A 20,669-nucleotide genomic window follows, 5' to 3' on the forward strand; every position below is an offset into this window, starting at 1 on the left:
CAGAGCGAGAATTCGGCCTTCTGCTTCTTTCCCTTCCCCCTCCCCTTTCCTTCTCCCCGCCCATCTTTCTCCTCTTCCTTTCCTTCTATTTTCTTTTCTTTGTTTTTTTGACAGCAACCAAAATTATGCTGATTTGTATTTACTATATGGGGTAGAAATCCACAGCACTTGGCCATTTGTTTAAACACAAGATTTATGAAGTCAAGAAATTCCATCTTGAAAAGGGTATTTTGTTAAATTACCAAGTTCTCAAATGAGGGCTTGTCCAGTAAAATTCAGTACTACTCCCTAGTACTTTATAAATGGAATTTTCTTCCACTCATATCCATTTCCAGGGCCTTGTGGACCCATACATGCTCTCCGTATTTAGAATCAAGGGTTTCCTTCTGAAGAGATCGTGATCTTAAGGTAAAACCTGGTGCAAGTTCCTGAATTCCCACTTTCTTTTCACTCTTGAATATGTACCTGTGAAACCTGAAGCAGATGTAATCTCACTGATGGCGGGACGGATGTGGCAACTTGCCTTCCAATGAACTGAGGGTCGTGAGGAAAGAGAGAAGCGAGCATACGTCCAACAGAATGACCCAGCCGCGTTGTAAAGTTATTCAGAATTCTCTCGGGCACATGTTCTGAGGGGCCTTAGCCTGGTCTCGTAACTTCTTTACGTCGACGAACACTACTCATTTTAAAGGGAGCGCAGCCCACTTGGCAAGTGACTCAAAATAAGTCCATTTGGTGTTTCACGATCTTCGTTAATAACAACCAGGTCTGCAAAATCTCTTGCAATGAACTGTAGGTTAGTTTTTTTTCAGAGCCTGTCCTCGTCTGTAATAAACATGTGGATCTGGTATGACTGGTGAGAGCTGCTCACAGAGTCGTCCTGCCGTCCCATGAGGTCCGTCCGATGTTGCGGTGACAATCTTAGGGGACGTCTGTTGAAGTAAGAAGCATACTCATCTGTAGCTTTATCCCTGGGGTCTACCGTGGTTTCATCGTAGACGCGTTGTCAGTGGGCTTGGGTACAGGCTTTGGCGGAGGCTTAACACCAAGAGCCTCTCTTTCTTTTTTAAGTTTCTTCTTAGCTGCCAACTTTTCCTTTCGCTGCTGCTGTTTCCACCGTGTGAACATCAAGTGTCGCCTCTGTTTGTTCTTAATCTCTGAGATACTGATGCCCCAGGGAAGGCAGGTGCTTTCGAGGGGCTGCACCCCGCTCTCCGCTGCCCCATCGCTGTTAAGACTGTTAAGACTGTTCCTTTTATGGCTGGGTGTGGTGGTGCACGCCTTTAATCCCAGCACTCAGAAGGCAGAGGCAGGCAGATCGCTATGAGTTCAAGGCTAGCCTGGTCTACAGAGTGAGTCCAGGACAGTCAAGGCTACATAGAGAAACCCTGTCTCAAAAAACAAACAAACAAAAAAGCCAAGCCAAACCAGAACAAAAGACTGTCCCTTTTATAAGACCTGGGTTTGATTTCCAGCACCCACATGGCAGCTCACAACCTTCTGTGACTCTAGTTCCAGGAGATCTGTCACCCTCTCCTGGCCAGTGTAGGCCCTGGGTGGTCGTGTGGCGTGCGCACGCACACACACACATATACACACACAGAGTCAGAACAACCATACATGTTAAGAAAAACTTTTAAAATGTTCTTCACTCAAAAAAGATAAAAATGGTCTTCACTCTGTCTTGACACAGACTTAGGATTTTGCATAAAATGACCATCCTATAGGACTAGGCAGCAGGGATGGCGTGGGTGGGTGTTACCGACGCGTGGCTATGTAAGTGGACACAGGACTCTGCTGTTAGCTTGTTCTCGTTCTGAAGAGCTGAGGAAAGTGGGGGCCCGAGAACATTCCTCTTTCACTCCATGGGGCATGAATACTAACATCGCAGGCGAAATACATATTTCAGACTTGCAAATGTTTTTGGCCATGAAATCAAAGAGAATAGAGCATTCATTGTAAGAGCAGAGGCGGCTGTGGGGGAGATGAGAGGCGCTCTTAGTGTCAGTGGGGTGGAGGGGCAGAGGATAACAAGGCCGGCTAGAGTAAATAATTTCCATCTTATCCCCGCTAAGAACGTCCCCTCCCTCACCTTTCAAATTCCCTGCTCACCTTCTCTGCATCCCAGACAAATGATTATCGACTCCCCACTCCTGAAGTGACCCTGAAGTGGGGTGTAGTTATGGAATTCTGAAACGCCTCTCTCGGGGGGCCTCTTCCCTAAGCTGGCAGACTGCAGGCATTAACGGGGATCTGGTTTTAGACATGTTTTGCAAAGCCCTATTTGTTTGTATCATTTGAATTTGTGAGCGCAGCAAACACCTCCCCAAGTATATTAGGTATTCTTATCTTGGGGATTCATAGCAAACTCTGGAATTTCTGCAGGAAAAAAAAAAAAACCAAAAACCCAACAACAAGCGAGCTTGTATAATGTTTCCAGTGAAAGCTAGCAGAAATGCAAAAGGAAGTGGCCACTGCCAGATACTCCCTCAGCTCAGAGTGACACTGATTTCTCCCCAACTCCCTTCATCACTACACAGACTGACACATTCTCTGGCCCAAAAGACAGAGACAGTCTTGCAAACAAACAAACAAAAAAAGTATTTGTGTGCGCGCGTGCGTGTGCGTGTGCTTGTTTAAGACAGCACTGTGTTCCGGGCATGGTTTAGCCTTTCAGTATGTGGGAAAGCTTAAACAAAAGCACCAAATGAGACAAACCATGAAGAGACAAAGACGCTCACCTACTTGCCCTGATCACCACATCATCAGGGGGCGGGGCCTCTCAGGACTGACAGGGCAATCATCCTTCAGTTGCCTTGGTGTGAAAACCAGTGACTTAACCTCTTACGCACACTTGTTTTTCTTTTATGTGTGTAGCGAGCACTCCACGTTAAGATAATACCAGCCCAAAGAACCAGCGCTTTCTGGGCTGGGCGTCAACGTGAGGCTGTAGCCCTCACGCTCGGTAAGGTGTGGTGCTCAGTGAAGAATGATGATGTGACACCTCTCCTCCTGCCTCTGCACTCCCCTCTGCAGGGTTTAGAGCCTGCATTGGTGTGCGTTGAATTGCACAGAGGGAAAGGGAAGTTCACCAACAGGCAGTTTCTTGCCTTCACCACCTTTAGTGTCTGAACTGAGTTCTGAGAACTGGGTTGGCTCTTGAGGGAGGAGACAAGAGGCTAGAGGTTGATTCTGTTCTTTGCTTGAACAGTGACAACTAGAACAGTTGCAGCTTGTAACCTGAGGCATCTCTCAGGCCCAGAACATAAATTTTAAACTTGGAGAAGGCCAGTTTGAATTAGTCAGTCTGAACGGTAGAGACACACGTGAGAAGTGACAGGATTGACTCCTCTGCTCGGGAGGGCTAAGGAAGCTCATTTAATGGTGAGACATGGGCCGTACTCCCATCGTAAGACACTCAGCACAATACGCCAAGTCTGGAATTTCCATGACATAAATACTTCAAGTACCAGCAGAGTTTAAAATTCCTTAATCTCCCAGATAGCTATAACCCCAATCTAACTCTTTCTTTTTAAAATATATTTTATTAATTTATTCATATTATATCTAAATTGTTATCCCATCCCTTGTATCCTCCCATTCCTCCCTCCCTCCCATTTTCCCCTTACTCCCCTCCCTATGACTGTGACTGAGGGAGACTTCCTCCTCCTGTATATGCTCATAGGGTATCAAGTCTCTCAGAGGAAGGATAGCAGGCTACCAAGAAGAGACTTGATACCCTAACTCTTTCCTATATTGCCCTTGAGAGGTTTTTCTTAGAGCAAGTTAGGGTAAAGCCTGCCTGTCGGAGTCTATGTGACTCACCGGTGACCCAGGAGAAAATCCATTCTTATAAAATGCTAAGCCTTGTTCCCTCAGCCTTTTGGGATGATTTGTGTTTGAAACCAAGGTTGTCTTTTTGGCAATGTCTTAGGTAGAGTGAATTTCATGTTCAAGTGTGTATGTGAAGATACAGCAGGCATGGCTGAGCCAAGCTGAACACTGACAGTCTTAGAGGAAAAAGGACGTCAGATGTGTCTATGGGCCCATTGGCAGGTCGTATGCTCTGTTCTTTTTTCTTTCTTTCTTTCTTTCTTTCTTTCAGATTTATTTACTTATTATAAAAGTGCTCCATTTGCAGAAGAAGACATCAGATCTCATACAGATGGTTGTGAGCCACCACATGGTTGTTGGGAGGGACTTGAACTCAGGACCTCTGGAAGAGCAGCTAGTACTCTTAACCGCTGAGCCATCTCTCCAGCCCCTGTTGTATTCTTAATATATAGATTTATAAGCATAAATTTTCCCTCAGGGGCTGTAATTGCACATAGCCGCTCCCATCTTCTCCTATCTTCAAAAGGCAAGCTTTGTACAAGCAATGGACTCCTGCGATTAAGACCTTCTAAGACTCTCCAAGTCAAGCCCCTGGGGGTAGGGGTGGCTTTTGCTTGGAGCCTGCCTCTTTCCCTTTAGACATAGGAGAACGGATATCAGCACTCTCCTACAGAAGCATTACCACATTTGAATATATAAATGACAGACTTCTCTGTCCTTTTTACGTATTTCTGTGACAGGTGGATTAAAAAAACATCTCTCCTTAAAACCGCAATGTTGATATAAATATCTGAAGGGGAATTCTAATCACAGTATACATTGAACGGGCCCACTGATCCTGTATACCTGGAAAAGATTTTTCAAACAGACTTTGTCAGCTCAGCGCTGGCATTCCTTGTCAAACAAAAGCACGCCTAAAGACACATTTCAAAAGCAGACGATGCAGCGCTCGCTGCACTGCAGAAAATCGAAAAGGAACTCAGAGGCCAAGAACAAACAGAATAGAGAAACCAGCGAATAACAGGGCATAGTTCTGAGAAACACTTTCAGAGAACCAAATGTGTTTTCAAAAGACTGCATCAATAATTAAACATTAGCAAGTCAAATTCCATTTTTCATTTGCTGCGATTGTCTAAAATGTGTAATGAAGAAATGAAATGATTGATTTGGCCTCAGAGAAAAGGAGCTGACTAACACCCTTAATCTGGAGGGCAAGACGAACCAGGGCTAGAAGGAAGGCATAGTGGCTTTTCAAGGAACGCTGTGCAAATCGACTTCTCCTCAGTTATGTCTTAATGCAAGCCTTTCAGTCAATGGCGGCTGATTGCAAGTTCAGCTCTCTTTTCAAAAGGAAGATCCCATTTCTTCACTCAAGTTTATGCTAGCCTCACAGCGTAACTTTGGTTGACTTGTCTGTGCAGTTCAGCCAGACACAAGCCTCTCCTTACTGCTTTCCAAATAAAATCACATGGTTTCTTATGGTAATACGTCTTCCCTGGATAGAAAGTAATTGTGATGTAGACTAGAATTGAGCCTAGACAGCACCAACAGATTCATTTTAATTATGTACCAGAAGAATGAATTTGATCTTTCATGGGCATTTTCTTAACTTTGCACACTCAGGATGGTGAGGCCGGGACATGGATGGTGGGGCTGGGACATGGATGGTGGGGCCGAGACATGGATGGTGGGGCTGGGACATAGATGGTGAGGCCGGGACATGGATGGTGAGGCCGGGACTCGGATGGTGGGGCTGGGACATGGATGGTGAGGCCGGGACACGGATGGTGGGGCTGGGACAGGGATGGTGAGGCCAGGACAGGGAGTGTGCTTGAAGATGGACAGGAAGCTGCTGCTTGTCAGTGGCTGCAGATGTGAGAGTGAGACTGGGCCTTCTGAGAGCGAGGTAGAGAGCTTTAGCTTGGCCGACTGTGGCACGTCGACAACGATTACTCTCTTCAGTGTTCAAACGGTGAAAATCCAGAAACTGGAACAGAGTAAAGGTGATCAGGCACTCTTTTGATGGCGTTTCATGTGCCAACCAATTCCTGCCTTTCCTTGGTGTTAACTGAAACGCCACTTTAGTATAGCCAAAGCAATGAAGAAGAACTTGTATTTGATTTGTTAAGGTCTTATTCCTTGTTACAGAAAGGGGAAAGAACAAATCACTAAAGCCGGTTCTTCTTCTTTTTTTTTTTTTTTGTGGAAGGAGACATTTCTTTGGCTTACCAGCCACAGTGCTTTGACAGCTCCTGTCCTTCAGGCATCTGCAGACCCACCATTTTTGATATACATGACACTGGACAAATTACTTGACTTCTTGGTATCAAAGTTGCAGGGTAATAAGAGCACTTACCTAATAAAATAATTGAGAGGATTGCACACACACACACATACACACACACACACACACACACGCACATCAAGCACATGCAAACGCTTTGAACCCTGACTGGTGTGTGGAACAGTTACCAGTGTATGCTGTCATTCGCTCCATCAGTGCAGAAACAAGCTATCTTTTAATGTGGCCTTTTATTTATTTTTTCCCCATGGTATTTTTTAAACACCAAAACCTCTTAACATTTATAAAGACTAATTCATGAATGCCTTATTTAATGGATTCTTCTGTTGTCACACTTATAGACACTTGTCCCAACCTCATGGGCATCAAGATTTTTTTGCTCTCTGAAGATGTTTGCAGTACAGTTGAGCTCTGTGCTTAGTGTGTGTTTACACTGCAGCCATTTATTGCCCCCATCAAGGAAGTGTGCAGATAAGATGGCATTGTCCCTCCTAAAGAAGATGACAATCTGGGGCACACACAAAACTGACCACAGCACGGGCTCCTGAGGCAGAGTGGGAGCCCTTCCTGGACTTCCGAAGCGCGGCTATCTGAGCTTGTGCACGCGAGGACCCAAGAGGAGAGAGCTCAGTGGGAAAGGGAGAGGAAGCTGCTATGAGGGGTGTTGAACCTGAGGGGTCCCCAGGAGAGCCAGTGAGGACCTGCAGACCAATTGCTTTATTTCTGTGGCGCTCTAGTTAGGGAAGCGGCTTGGGCTGAGGGTTGGTGACTGAGGTGTCAGCGTGGAGCCCTTGTGAGCGTGGCCTGAGTGTGCGGGAGCACGGTGAAGTTGTTTCTTCTGGTTGGTGGAGCACGCCCGAATTCCTCATTAAGTGTACCGAGCAGCTCTCTGGAAGCCAATTAGCCTTCAGCTTGATAGCTCATCATGTACCAATGCATGAGAGTTCAATTGCTTCGCATCTCAAACAACTCTCCTCGGCGGTAATTTTATTCTTTCGGAGGTAGGTAAGTGGCTGGTTTGTTGTAACAAGCCTCAGATTTCTTAGCGGCTAGCTGCAGTCAAAGGCTCACTCTCATCTACGTAGCAGTCCCGCCCAGGGCCTCCTGACTTCCACGTGGTGACTCACACTCTTGGTGGCATCATCCACCGTTTGCTCTAGCATCTTCTAATGCCTCAGGAGGTCCTCACCGGCATGGCTAAGCAGGGAGGAGGAAGACAGATGCAGCAGTTACCCTGTGGTGGTGTGTGTGTGTGGGGCGGGGCTTGGTTTACATGTAGTCCCTGTATTTAGAGTGGGAAAGCTGCTGCTCCAAGACAGCTCCCAAATCAGAAGGGATCTGGGGGTGTGGCCTGCCTCCTCTGTCACAGGAGGCACACTGATAGAGCTCCAACAAGGGGTCTGGAGGGCTTTAAAAACCGCCTCACAAACACTACAATTATTGACAAATTTGATTGCTTTGAGCCACTATGTATCCTCAGCGCCATTATAAACACAATAGGAATAGAATTGAAATGTGGGTTGAAAGGATCAAAAAGTATTTATTAGGAACTTACTATAACACTTGGCGAAATGCAGGGTTTTATTTTGTTCTATTTTATTTGTTTGTTTGAGACAGGATCTCATGTAGCCCAGGCTGGTCTGAAGTTGCTGTCTATGTAGCCAATGATGACGCTGACTTTCTGATCCTTCTGTCTGTATCTTCTGGGGTGCTGGGATTATCCAGTTTTGTGTGGTGCTGGAGGTGTCAAGCCCAGTGCTTCATTGCAGGCACTCTACCAACTGCGTCACATCTCAGCCTCATTCAAACGATGAGACCCCCCCTCCCTCTCCCCATCACCCTTCCTCTCCCCCTCCCTCCCTTTCCCCCTCCCCTTCCCCCCTCAGGATCTGAAGTGACTAGCTAGAGAGCACTGATTGCACTAATGAGAAGGACTGCACATAATCCTGAAGGCTGAGAATACTTAGGGCAGGCAGTCCTGAAGCAGGTCTGGGCTCAGAACGGAATTTTGATCGATGGCGTGGTGAGAAAGGAATGACCCTAAAGAGGAGCAATGGAGAGATGGCAAAGCCGAGGCAGCGCGAGTGTCTGTGGACAGTATGGAACGTGTGTGGGGCCATCTCGGCGCGACTATTTTTTACTTGTTCCTGCAGCATAGAAACAGTTCCACAGGCTTGCCCCGGGCTTGGATTTATGGGGAGGGGCCTTTTTGTGGAACAGGGATGGGTGGACCGTAGACCAAGAAAACAGTAATGTTTTTAAACTCAAGGTCTAAATTGTTATTCACCAAGGCAGGTGCTTTAGATCACAGGCTTTACTTCTGTTTTATTGTTTCTTACATAGGCACTCGGTGTAACTTGCTCACTCTCTGTAGTGGGCTCCAGGGTGAGCAGTGGCACGGATTTATTAACTCAGCGGTGGCTAATGATTCTCCCGAGCCAAACAGGGTAAGATAGCTCGTGGAAAAGAAGACTTTCTTGGCTGAATGGGGTCATCTTGTAAAGGGTTTTGACAGTCAGATGGCTGAGCTCAGGCTTGATGTGGCAGGGACCAGGGAGCCATTGAAAGTTTCCACATAGCTTGGGAACTTTTCGAGTGTGTTACTTAATGAAGATTCATCTTCCATCAATATGCAGGATGTCTAAAGGCGAGGGAGGCTGGTGGGATAGAGTTCTGGATGACTTTTTTTTTTTTTTTTAAATCGTAGGGGTAGAGACAGAGAGATGGTTCATTCAGTAAAGTGCCTGTGATGTTAGTGTGAAGACCTGAGTTTGGAGCTTCAGAACTCATAAAAGCCAGGTGCAGCCCAGGTGCAGCCCAGGTGCAGCCCAGGTGCAGCCCAGGTGTAGTGTAGGTGGAGCCCAGGTGGAGCCCAGGTACAGCCCAGGTGCAGCCCAGGTATAGTGTAGGTGGAGCCCAGGTGCAGCCCAGGTACAGCCCAGGTGCAGCCCAGGTGTAGTGTAGGTGCAGCCCAGGTGCAGCCCAGGTTCAGCGCAGGCATCTGTGATCTCACTGCTGCAGGGTGGGAAGTGCAGAGACAGGTAGATCCTTGGAGCACACTGGCCATTCAGCTTGGCCTAACTGATGAGTTCCAGATTCAGCAAGTGACTCAAGAAATTAGGTGGAGGGTGATCCAGGAAGACATCTTGCCTAGCTCCCTGGCCTCCATGTGTGCTTACATGTGTACATGCACACAGCATACACTCATACATGCACACACACACACATATACACACATACAGCTACACACATCAGAAGTATAGGACTAGGGAAGGTAGAGAGGAAATTATAAGGTTTGCAGGCATGGAAATGGTTGATGTCTAAATATGGAGGTAAAGCCTGGGACTGGACATTTAGCTGCAGTGCCTTGCAATCCCTGCCAAGAGAGGACTTTGGTGGATGGTAGGGCATGGGGCGGGCGGGCGATGCCAATGACTGCAGAACACCACAGGCTGTCAGCATGGCCTGTGAAGAGTACGCCTTTCTCCTCAGCCAAGGGAACACATTTACAGCTCAGTCGAGCCCTTGAGCCTCCCGGTGTGCAGGCTCTGCTCGGTCTCCTCAGGTACACTCTGCAGCATTGTCGTCGTCTGAGGACGAAGGACCACAAGCCAAGACTGAAGGCTTTTGAACCATCTCTAATTTTTATTGACAGCCTTGCAAAGTTCTAGATGCACTTATCACCTCCGAGGAAGTGCTAAATGATTTAACATTTTGGGGACAAATTTGTTCTATTAGTCTCCTGTGCCAAATTCACCAAAAAATGCCTCATTAGCTGTGCGTTGTGATTTCACTGGGGTGCCCCCACTCTTGGCTGGATTCCAAAGAACACATTTGTATAAAAATGTTCCCATTATGGGGTGTGATAGCTATTAATGGAACGCCATATGCAACAGAGCCTCTCCTTTGCCTCCGCCTGCCTCGCAACCTGAAGCTTGTATTTTCTGTCCAGTTTTGCCAAGTGACCCACTTTGTAAGAGGCTGAGCTTTACCTAATAGGTGAAAGCGTGGGATGTTGCAGGAATTCATCTTTCATCTGGATTTAGGCATCTTAGTCTTCCGTTTCCATGTTTCCATTGATGGGACATTTCCGTTGTTACACACACACACACACACACACACACACACAATGGAAATGACTGAGGACTGGCTGGTGTGACAGGCTTTCAGCTTTTGTTGTATTAAAACTCATCAGTTCTGGTCCTTCCCCCCCCCCCCCCCCCGCGGCCTTATCATGTATAGAAAATCAAGAATGCTGCTTCCACACATGTCTTTCACTAAAGCTCTTGGCTTTTAAAATATCTTTCATTCTTTCTTCACCTTTACTTATTTTTTAAAATAGTATCTTTTATCTCGTAGGTGACCCGAGTAGCTTTAAACTGCCATTAAAAATGACACCAACTAAAAATAAATGGAAGCTGTTTGCTTATCACCAGGAGAGAGCTGCAGAGAGATTTGATAAAGGCAAGTCAAGGAATCACGTTCAAGCCAGGGAAACCCACCTTGTAGATAAATCACTCACCTGAAAAAGAGCAGTTTTCAAAAACACTGGGCTGTGCATCCTTGGCATCATTAGTGTTAAGATGGCGCTGTTGGACTGGGATCTAGGGTTTTGCTTGTTTTGTTTTTTAAAATTTTGTTTGGACACAGAGTAGAAGAGTTAAGAATGCACCACAGGCTGGTGTGAAGGAAGGAGAGATACATGTTAGCTCATTTGGAGAAAATATGATTTTTAAACTAATGTTCAGCACAGTGAATGCCTGCACTATGGGTAATGCTCCAAAAGGGAACAAGACGCCCCAAACTCAAAATGTCACCGTGCAGCATAAGAACAAATATATGTTAAAAAAACCCAAAAAGGTAAAATTTAAAATTAATAACCAAGCAAAATAAAAACAGGAATTGTGAACCAGACACTTGGCTAACTAGAAGGCAGGGTCACTTCCTGCTGGTTTTGTGGCTGTTCCTATGTCTAGTATTGGCCATTCTCCGTGGAGCCCAAGCTGAGTATGGAAAGCTGTAGAGGTCAATTTTAGATTGGTTACTTAATTTTCAGAAATGCCACAGATCTAGCCTTTTACCACAAACTCATTTCCATTCTTTCCGTGAAAAGCCTCAGTTTGAAATAAACCCACGGAGTTATGTGAAAGTTAATTTGTTTCCCTCGGGTACATACCTCCAACTAATAAATTATCTTGAGTACAACACGGGGAAATAGTTTAAAAACATAACACAGAGTGATGTTAAACTTTATTGATAGATCAAAGAGCTTGAGATAAAAAATTTCTATGTAGAACTTCCTAACCATATGTCCGTAATTTTAAATTAATGACTCTCAACGGAGACACTGTGGGGCAGGTTGAGGTATTCTGTATTGAATCCCAGTCCTGATCCGGCTACTGACATGTAGGCTGAGAAGGAAGAATGCCCTTCCTACTGCGCAGGACGTGCATGGTCGCTCACTTAGACGTCATGCTTATCACTGGTTTTCCTTTTTTTTTTTTTTTTTTTTTCTCTTTCACCTACTTAGATAGAATTTTTATTTTTTATTTTTTTTCTTTTAATTCTTTTTTTTAATTTTTTTTTTATTAATTTATTTTTTATAAATTTATTAATTTTCTTTCAAATATTATTAATTGAAAAAAAATATCTCCTCAATGGGATTGTGCAACTGAGGGAACGATGTGGCAGGACTTGGAGACACGAATTGGCAGTTACGAACACTGACTACGAATTGGCAGTTACGAACACTGACTACGAATTGGCAGTTACGAACACTGACTACGAATTGGCAGTTACGAACACTGACTGCTTTTCCAAGGACCCAGGCTGTAGTCCCAGCACCCACATGGCAGCTCACAACTATGTCTGAAACTCCAGTTCTCTTTTGGCTTTCGTCAGCACCAGGCTTGCAAGTGGGTACACAGACACGCATGCACACTAAACACTCTTGCTCGCTTGACATGACATCCTTTCTGCTACTGGCTTCTCTGTTTCCCCTGCTGGGTCACTATGTCTTCGCCCTTGAGGGCCACACCACTGCACCCCTTACCTTCTAATGTCCCTCAGACTGTTCACCCAGAGAAGCCCATAACATTTTATAGTTCATTAAAAAGTGTAAATTTACTTATTTTATGTGTATATGTGCATGCTAGGGTGCATGTACATATGACACATATATACACGAGCTCGTGAGTGTCAGAGTAGGGAGCCAGATCCTCTGGAACTGGAGCTGCAGGCAGCTGTGAACTGCCACACGGGTGCTGTGAGCCCATCCGGAGCCCTCTGCAAGAGCAGTGAGCATGCTTAGCTGCTGAGCTGTCTTTCCAGCCCCTAAGATTTGTCTCCTTAAAGACCAATCAGAGGAGCTTGAAATTACCAGCTGCCTGGGCAGGAGCGCCAGGAAGGAAGGGACAGGATGAAGCCGGGGTGTTCTTAAGGGGAGTATGCACCAAGGTGTAAGCAGGAAGGGATGTAGGTTTGTGCTGACCGCAGGGCTCATCTGTGAACCTCGGAGGAGCCGCTCTATAGTCCCCGTTCACAAGAGGACAATTTGAAAATGGACATTGCAAGCCAAGCGATGAAGAACATGCAATCGCATCTCACGATGACGCCAACGGCGGATCAGAGTGAGAATAAATACAGCAACTACAAGCCACACACAGGCCACTGTCCTCATCTGTCCTGTGTTTCCGGCAGCCACGGTGGCCTTCGTGCGTTGCTGGGAAGGTAGAGGTGTGCACGCGACAGCTTGGCATAGGAAAGTCCCTGTGTGCTGTCAGAGCTTTTCTTCCGCCCTGGCAGGTTCCCAGGGGACAAGCGTTGAGTTTGCTTTTTGTGGCCTGCTGCTCTCTTGGATGTGGGAACTCTGACAGAGATAGGGCTTGGCGTATAGACACCTGGATTCTTAGTCTTAGTATGAGACCGTCAGCCGAAAGTCTTGAACTGAATCCCCAAAGCACAGCCGATGCTAGGCGCTATGTGGACTTCCTATGCCTAGCTTCAGTATCCATTTTGAACGTATGCAAAATGATTCCAAGCAGCAGCGTAGATGAGGGCTGGGTGGTGTCCCCGACGGTCACATGTGTGTGACTGCTCTGCCCACAGGTGCAGATGCTGCCTTGGAAAAGCTCTGTCACCTCTAAGAGGGGATAGCCCTGTTAGAGGAAAGGCGTCACAGGGGCAAGCCTTGGGGTTTGATAGCTCAGCCCCACTTCCTGTCTCCCCTCCGCTTCCTGCCTACAGATGCCTTGTGACCAGTCACGGACCTGCTGCCACATCTTCCTCCTTTGAGTTGCTTCTTTCCAGGTGTTTAGTCACAGTGACTAATACTTTACACACATAGCTTAGACAAGTAACCACTAGAGCATAAGACTTCCACTTCTCCTGAGCGTAAGCAAAACTCCTCCAGGCTCGGAGCAATGGCTAGCCTCCCTAACTGGGTAAGGAAAGTGGGCAGAGAGACCGAGGCAGACACCGTACACGCTGGGAAGTGAGCTGTGGGCTTTTCAAAGGGCAGCATTCGTTTAGAGCGCATCACTGGCGGCCAATGACCACACTCAGCAGCGGCTCAGGATGGGCACCTGAGGCTCTCCGTCTTTCACAGGGACATAGATTAGGATCTGTGGAGACTCTTTTACTTTCTCAGGTCCTGCAGTTGAGAAAGGAAAGGAACATGATTAGCTCCTAGGTGACCTGATGCCAGAGTTTGGGAAGTGTCACCTCTGGTAGAAGGGACAAGAGAGATTCCATGGAGGGTGCATCACTTAGGAAAGGTTTTGGCAGAGAAATGAGATGCCGGATGCTTGAGGGCGCAGATAGAAAGGAGCCAAAGCTCTGGTTGAAGTGTGTTATCTGCAGCCAGGTTCTCAGTCCTCACCATATTTCATTGGCAGTTACTTCCTGTTCATGGCCTTCTGCCACTGTGGAATATAGGCAAGGGCTCAACCCCCAAGTGACCACAGGTCTTTGGAAAACCAAAGGGCAAGCTGAGAGTATAACAGAAGAGTGGCAACCAGAGCTGGCCACAGCCTCTGAGCATCGTGGGTTGTGAAATCCAAACTGCCACGGTTTGAGGTTTTAGGGCGAGTGCTTGAATTCCTCAGTGGCCAGGCATCTCTGCCAGCTCAGGCTAAGTTGAGGTTCTCTTTCTGTATCAATGATTTATCTCCAAAACTGTAAAGTTGCTGAATAAAAGTGAAACAGGGCCTTTCAAGTGCCTCTGGCCTTTTCTGAGTCCTGCCTCCTGTTGGCATCCCACTGTGCGGCTGTTTCTTGTTCTTGGCGTGAGCTTTACCTTAAAGCAGGCACTTCTGAAGCAGGCCTTCTCGGGTGGCCGGAACCTTTAAGGAGAGCCATGGGGGCCCCCTCTGGACACAGGTGAGGTGGAGACTTGATCAATTAATCAGCCACCAGGTTTAGTTGATCACTTACTCTACAGGTACAGGCCTGTTCCCAAGCCCGATACTAAGCAGGTAGATTTTTTTTTTTTGAAAAGCGTAAAGGTGGCCATGTCTGGTGTTAGAATTTGTTTCCTCATGCCAGGTTATCTCGGCGTGCCTACGTTCCACGTGCCCTGGGATATGTAGGGTTTGTGTGTGTGTGTGTGTGTGTGTGTGTGTGTGTGTGTGTGTGTGTGTTTTGTTTTCATGGAACATAGACAATGGCACCACTGTGCTTCTGGGAAGCGTCTGGAGTGAGGAGTGACAGGCCTGTTTAGTGAGCGTCACTGCAGGAATAGTGAGAGAGGAAAGAGGTGTGCTGCAAAAGCAGACACAACTCCCTGCAGCCTGGATGCTCAGGGTTAGTGCTGCATAGAACGGGCAGAGAGGGGGTGTGCTCCCTCTTCTCTCTGTACCCAGTCCCACTCCGGAGTTAGCTTTTCTCTTAAGATTTTGTTTCTTTTGGTTGTGTATACATGTGTGGGTATGGACACGTGAGTGCAGACTGTATACATGTGTGGGTATGGACACGTGAGTGCAGACTGTATACATGTGTGGGTATGGACATGTGAGTGCAGACTGTATACGTGTGTGGGTATGGACACGTGAGTGCAGACTGTATACGTGTGTGGGTATGGACACGTGAGTGCAGACTGTATATGTGTGTCTTTCCTCAGACACACAAGTCCACCAACACTTCCAACTGGACATAAGTCAAAGACGCCTTGACTTCATGGCAAATGGTTATATCTTGCCTGGGGAGTCCAACATTCCTGCCCCATGCCCACCTTAGCGTAGTTTGATGGTTCTGCAAAACACCGGATTCTTCTATGATCTTTGGATTGTGTTGTAAACCCTGCCTCTGAAGGACAGTTAACTTCTCTGTAGTCTTAGAGAGAGCTGAAGAGGGCCATGTCTTGGACAATTCACTGATATCCCTGAGATGTGTCCACTTCTGCTGTTACTGGCAAAAGCTGAGCATGTGGGCACCGGGATGGCACGGAGGAATGGCTGTGAAGTGGAAGGAGAAGGACAGGTGGCCAGATGGAGTCAGGAGGCCCCACGCCAGCTCTGAGAGAGAAGGTAATGCATTTGATGGCTCTAATGGTACTCTGACTGCGGAGCCAGATGGAGCCCCTGGTCCTGCGTATTTCACCTGCCCCACCCAGGCCACCTCTACTGCTAAAACCATGGCATCATTTAGGTCATGCAATTGACACTGGTTCTCCCCAGCACTCTACTTGGTTGGGGGGCGGGAGTTAAGAGTACAGGGGAATTTTCCCATCTGATGCTGGCATATCTCTCACTATTAAGAACTGGTCACGCGCCAGGCATGGTGGCTGCACGCCTTTAATCCCATCACTCGGGAGGCGGAGGCAGGCGGATTGCTGTGAGTTCGAGGCCAGCCTGGTCTAAAAAGGGAGTTTAGGTCAGCCAAGGCTACACAGAGAAACCTTATCTCAAAAACAAAACAAAACAAAACAAAAAACAAAACTGGTCACATTTCAACTTTGTAGGGCCTGCTAGAAGTAGATTGTTTCAAATATCTGCATTTTAGAGATGGTCCAGGTTGACCCCTTTACACCGTAGGATAAGAACTGATGGAGAAAGGGCCACACTGGGTCTATAGAGCTTGACACCAGCCACACTCTCCACACGACTGTGCCTTCCCTGATTTCCACAGTCAATTATTAAACTGAGGCTCAAAGGCATTTGGGTTTCAACATCACCTAGGCACTGGCAGCTTTAAGCAGTTTAATGGTGGAAATAGTTCTTTCTCTGTTTGTTTGCATAAGTACATGTGTGTGCATGTGCACATGTATGCATGACTGTGGAGGCCAGAGGTCAGCCTTGGTCGCTGTTCCTTGGGGCCGTCTACCTTGTCTTATTTTCTGAGATGGTCTTCTGCTGCAAAACGGAGCTTACCCGATAAGCTGGGCTGTGAGCTGTAGTGGTCCGACTCCATCTCCTTAGCACTGGGATTACAGATCTCTCCCATCATGCCCTACTTCTTACACGGGTGCTTGGGGTCGAACTCAGACCCTCACGCGTCTCTAGTACATGTTACTCACAGAGCCATCTCTTTGTCTCGCGGAAATATTTCTGAAAGACAACAGTACTTCTTCGCTGTGGGAAGCCATATGCGGTGAGCACAATTTCCTTAGTTTGTACTCCCTTTTACCTGCACAGGACTGGCGCCAGGCGGCGCGCAGGCAAAGCAGAGGGAATGGTACCTCTAGGTAGTCCCTTTGCAGAGTCACCTCCTTCCCCTGTGACTCATCCATGTTCCTCCATATCCCGGGAGCCACTGTGCGCTCACTGCCCTCCACAAAGCCGCCCGACAACTGACTTCTCTCACATCCTTCCTCCAGTGAGGGGAGGGCATAGAAGATGAAGATGATGAGGAAGAGGCGAAGAGAAGGAAAAGAAGGGTGGTAGGGAGGTGCACACTGCTGTGTAGGGAGGGCTCTCTGAAATCATAGTTTACACTGGTACTGTCAGATATTCCTGCAGTCTTTGACTATGGGTAAGTGATGGGCACAGCTGTGGTGCGGTGACGGCAGCGCCAATAGGTTTTGAGGAGCAAGACTGAAACGCATCTCGACACAAAGTCAACTGCATCATTTTTAAGCGAGCATGGCTCCAAGCAACAGCAGATATTTAACAATTAATAATGGAAGGATGAAAATGCCTCACTGCTCTGCCCGCAGATGACCTGGATACTTATAAGCAGAGATGCAAACCATCCAGGGAGCTTAGAAAGTCTGCTCTTCGACCTTCAGGTCTGTAATGCATCAGCCAAACTTTTACGCGGTGATGCATTTGTTTGTATAATACAGAGGGGGGTCAGGCAGGACTATGCCTTCCAGCTGCTTAAGACGTCAAAGGCCAAGTTCTGAACTATGATGAGCAGTTATCAGATCCCTGACCCACCCTGTCAATACATTCTAACCTCCTTCTATTTTTTTTTTTAAAGGCTCTGTACAATTTATTTACTGGCTCAGTTTTATTATACGATTCCAACCTTTTTGTCTGTACATCTGTAGACGTGGTCTTTTACTGACATAGCTTTTGGTCTCTCTGTGAAAAGCCATTTAATTTTTTTTTTTCAGTGTTTCCTCAGACAGGTAGTGATTAGAATATATTGTCAGTTCTTTTAGATTGTCCTTCCTTCCCTCCTTCCCTCCTTTCTTTCTTTCTCTTTCTTTTGTCACATAGCTCACCTGCCAATGTGTTCTTGTTAATTCAGCCCTTCTGCCTGGTGCTTGTCTCTACACTTTGGCTCTGGGAAGATGAGGTGGCTGAGGAGGGACAGGAGATAGCAGCAGTAGCTGAAGCAAGATGAAAATGAACGATACTTTCAAATCTTGAGCAGGGCATCTGAGGCTAATAATTACATTAAAAAGGCCCTCTGTAGGTAGGTGCAAATAGGCTAGTCTAAACAAGCGCGGCTGCTTTAATATGGGCTGTTGGAGAGATGTCATTACCTGACGAGAGTGCCACCTTTCACCTCCAGCCATAGTGATCCGTTAGGTCTCACTAACGGGGAGAGCGAGGAACTTGTTTGCAGGGCTTTGTTGTCTCACGCTCAGAGGCAGCTGAGAGACAAGACGGTGGCACTTACATTTCGCAAGGTGTGACTGCCTAAGTGTTTGTCTGAGTCTAATTAGTTTGCCTTTGCTGGTTGGTAGCTCCACAGCCAGGAGGCAGATTGACTCTGCAGGCTGTAAGCAAGGAAGGTTGATTGGTGGTGTTATCATTTGTTTATTTAACGCTCCCTCCGACCAGCCAGGCTTCTCCAAATGGAGAGCTTTTTCTCTTGCCTTCGACAAATGCATTAAACAAGAAAAAGAAAGGAAAGGAAAGGGGGGAAGAGAAAGAAAGAAAAGAAAAGCAAGGAAGAAGGAGGGCTGATGGGCTGCTTTGGCTGTCCTTGCCTTTATCCTGTGGCAGGTGACACACAGATGCTCTTTGTTCAAGGGAACACACGGGACACTGTCCTCAGTGATGACGACGCACAACCAAGCCCTTCAGACTAAAGATGGACTCAAGGCAAATATTGGTTTCTTTTCTCTCTTCCGTTTAATAAGCGACTGTTGAAGCAATCGCCGTGGCCTGGGCCCATACACCCTGGAGAACGCTGTGTTGAGAAGTTAATTTAAAGGGGGGTTGGGTTGGTGCCATGTTGGCCTTCCAGATGCCCACCATAGTGACTACTGCGGGCAGGCAGTCTCTGGCATTGGATCTTAACGTTTGAAGGTCCCTTTGAGACCAGGACCCAGAGACACAGTGCCCCCTCCCTGACCTGCCCTGTCCTCAGAACTGCATCGAACCTGAGTTAGCATTCGGTGGCCGTGACCACAGGGAGAGTCTTACATTATTATTATTATTATTATTATTATTATTATTATTATTATTATTATTATTATTATTATTATTATTATTATTATTATTATTATTATTTGCCCCTTTCCAAGCACCCGGGTTTCCTAAGGGCACATCAGAGCATCAACACGCACCCTCTGCCCTTTGTTCCGCTAGTAAGACGAGAGGAAAAGTGACTTTTTTGTGTCTGCCTCTCACCACACTGCTTCATCCCTTGTCATCCCCAGCACCAGCTGGGCCCTGGGTCCTGGATGAGTGACCAGACTTGGTACAGCCAGCATGGTCTTCATTTATACTCTATTTTTAAAGCTTGATTCTGCTCGTAGCCCACCAGAGGATATGGCCTGGCTTCTGTCCACAAAGCCAGGTTGGTTGTAATGGCTGCTAGCTTTTATTTAGTGTCTGCTGTGGTTAATTTAGAAGGATGGCCTAATAAATGTTTATTATTAAGCTGATTATTATCATGGCGGTATTTTCTAACCTGCTATCAATCAACGGAAACACAGACGCCTGTTGTATTTTAGAATAAGCCTTTACCCGATGCAAGGTAGATGTTACCCTCTTAGCGATCCTCCAATAACTCCCAGTGTCCATCTCATTCCATATGCTTCCAGTAGTTTCTATTTGGGCTACCTCCCACCCATAATCCCAAATGCTTGCTCATGTTCTCCATCTCTTCTTGTGAGGAACTTCAGCATCCCTCCTCGGGGCCCATGTGGCTCTATTCCTATCCCATGGCGATTCTCCAACTTCTTGTCCTCCATCCTGTCTCTTCTGTCTCCCAAGATCCTCTCTGTCTTCAAAAGCTGTGACCCTCAGTCACTCCGATCCCATTCGCCTGCCTAGGTGTATCGGCTTTTTATTGGTCGGACAGGAATAAATGTTAGGCAAGGTTACACAGCAATATTTGGGGTACATTAAAAGACATCAAGCAGTAATTAGCATCAAAATACATTAGACCAACCCCCAACAAGTGTCTACTGTGTCCTAGGTGCCCTTACTATCCACCGTCTTGTCTCGTCCTTACACTAACCCACTAGGTCAGGTGCGGCCCTTACTTCTGTTCTGCAGCTGAGCAAACTAGGCTGCCATGTGGCTCTAGGTACTATGATTAAGGGGATATACTTGCTCAGTGAGATCCAAGACTCAAGCCTATTTCTGCTTGACTTGAAGTCTGTGCTTTAACTACGGAGGCTCCTTTCATATGTGCTGAGAGCTGGGCGGCCATCCTAACCCCTGGTCAACGAAGCAGCAAAGAGCAAAGCTCAGAGCGAATATATTACAGTCCACAGCGAAGGCGCAAGCCACAGTTGGCACAGGCAAATGAAGGCTGTGGTGGAGCAATTGGCAGGCAGCTTCGTAGGAGGCGGTCATCCTCCATGGTTCATCAGCAATATCGTATGACACGGTTGAGGAATGCAGTTCAATCGGTAGAATGCTTGCCCAGCATGTAAGAAACCCTGGGATTGATCCACACACTGTAAAACTAGGTGTGGTGACATGTGCCTGCGACCCCAGCACTTTAGAGGGGAGGTAGAGATAGGAGGTTGAGGAGCTCAAGGTCATCCTTGTGTACATAGTGAGTTCAAGGACAGAATGGAATATATGATGCCATACCATACATTTATATCTCTCTATCTGGACCCCCAGGGGAGGGCACGGGACACTCAGGAAGAGGGTCTTCCTTCAGCCAATCCTTCCTAAAA

General features: G+C 46.9%; 1 pseudogene; it reads right to left on the reverse strand.

Annotated features, from left to right (window-relative positions):
• Positions 1 to 296: 296 nt before the first annotated feature.
• Positions 297 to 20,344, reverse strand: LOC127210817 (ribosome production factor 1-like; annotated as a pseudogene).
• Positions 20,345 to 20,669: the final 325 nt, after the last annotated feature.

This window comes from Acomys russatus, chromosome 28 (genome assembly GCF_903995435.1).
Source record: "Acomys russatus chromosome 28, mAcoRus1.1, whole genome shotgun sequence".
Lineage (NCBI taxonomy): Eukaryota > Metazoa > Chordata > Mammalia > Rodentia > Muridae > Acomys > Acomys russatus.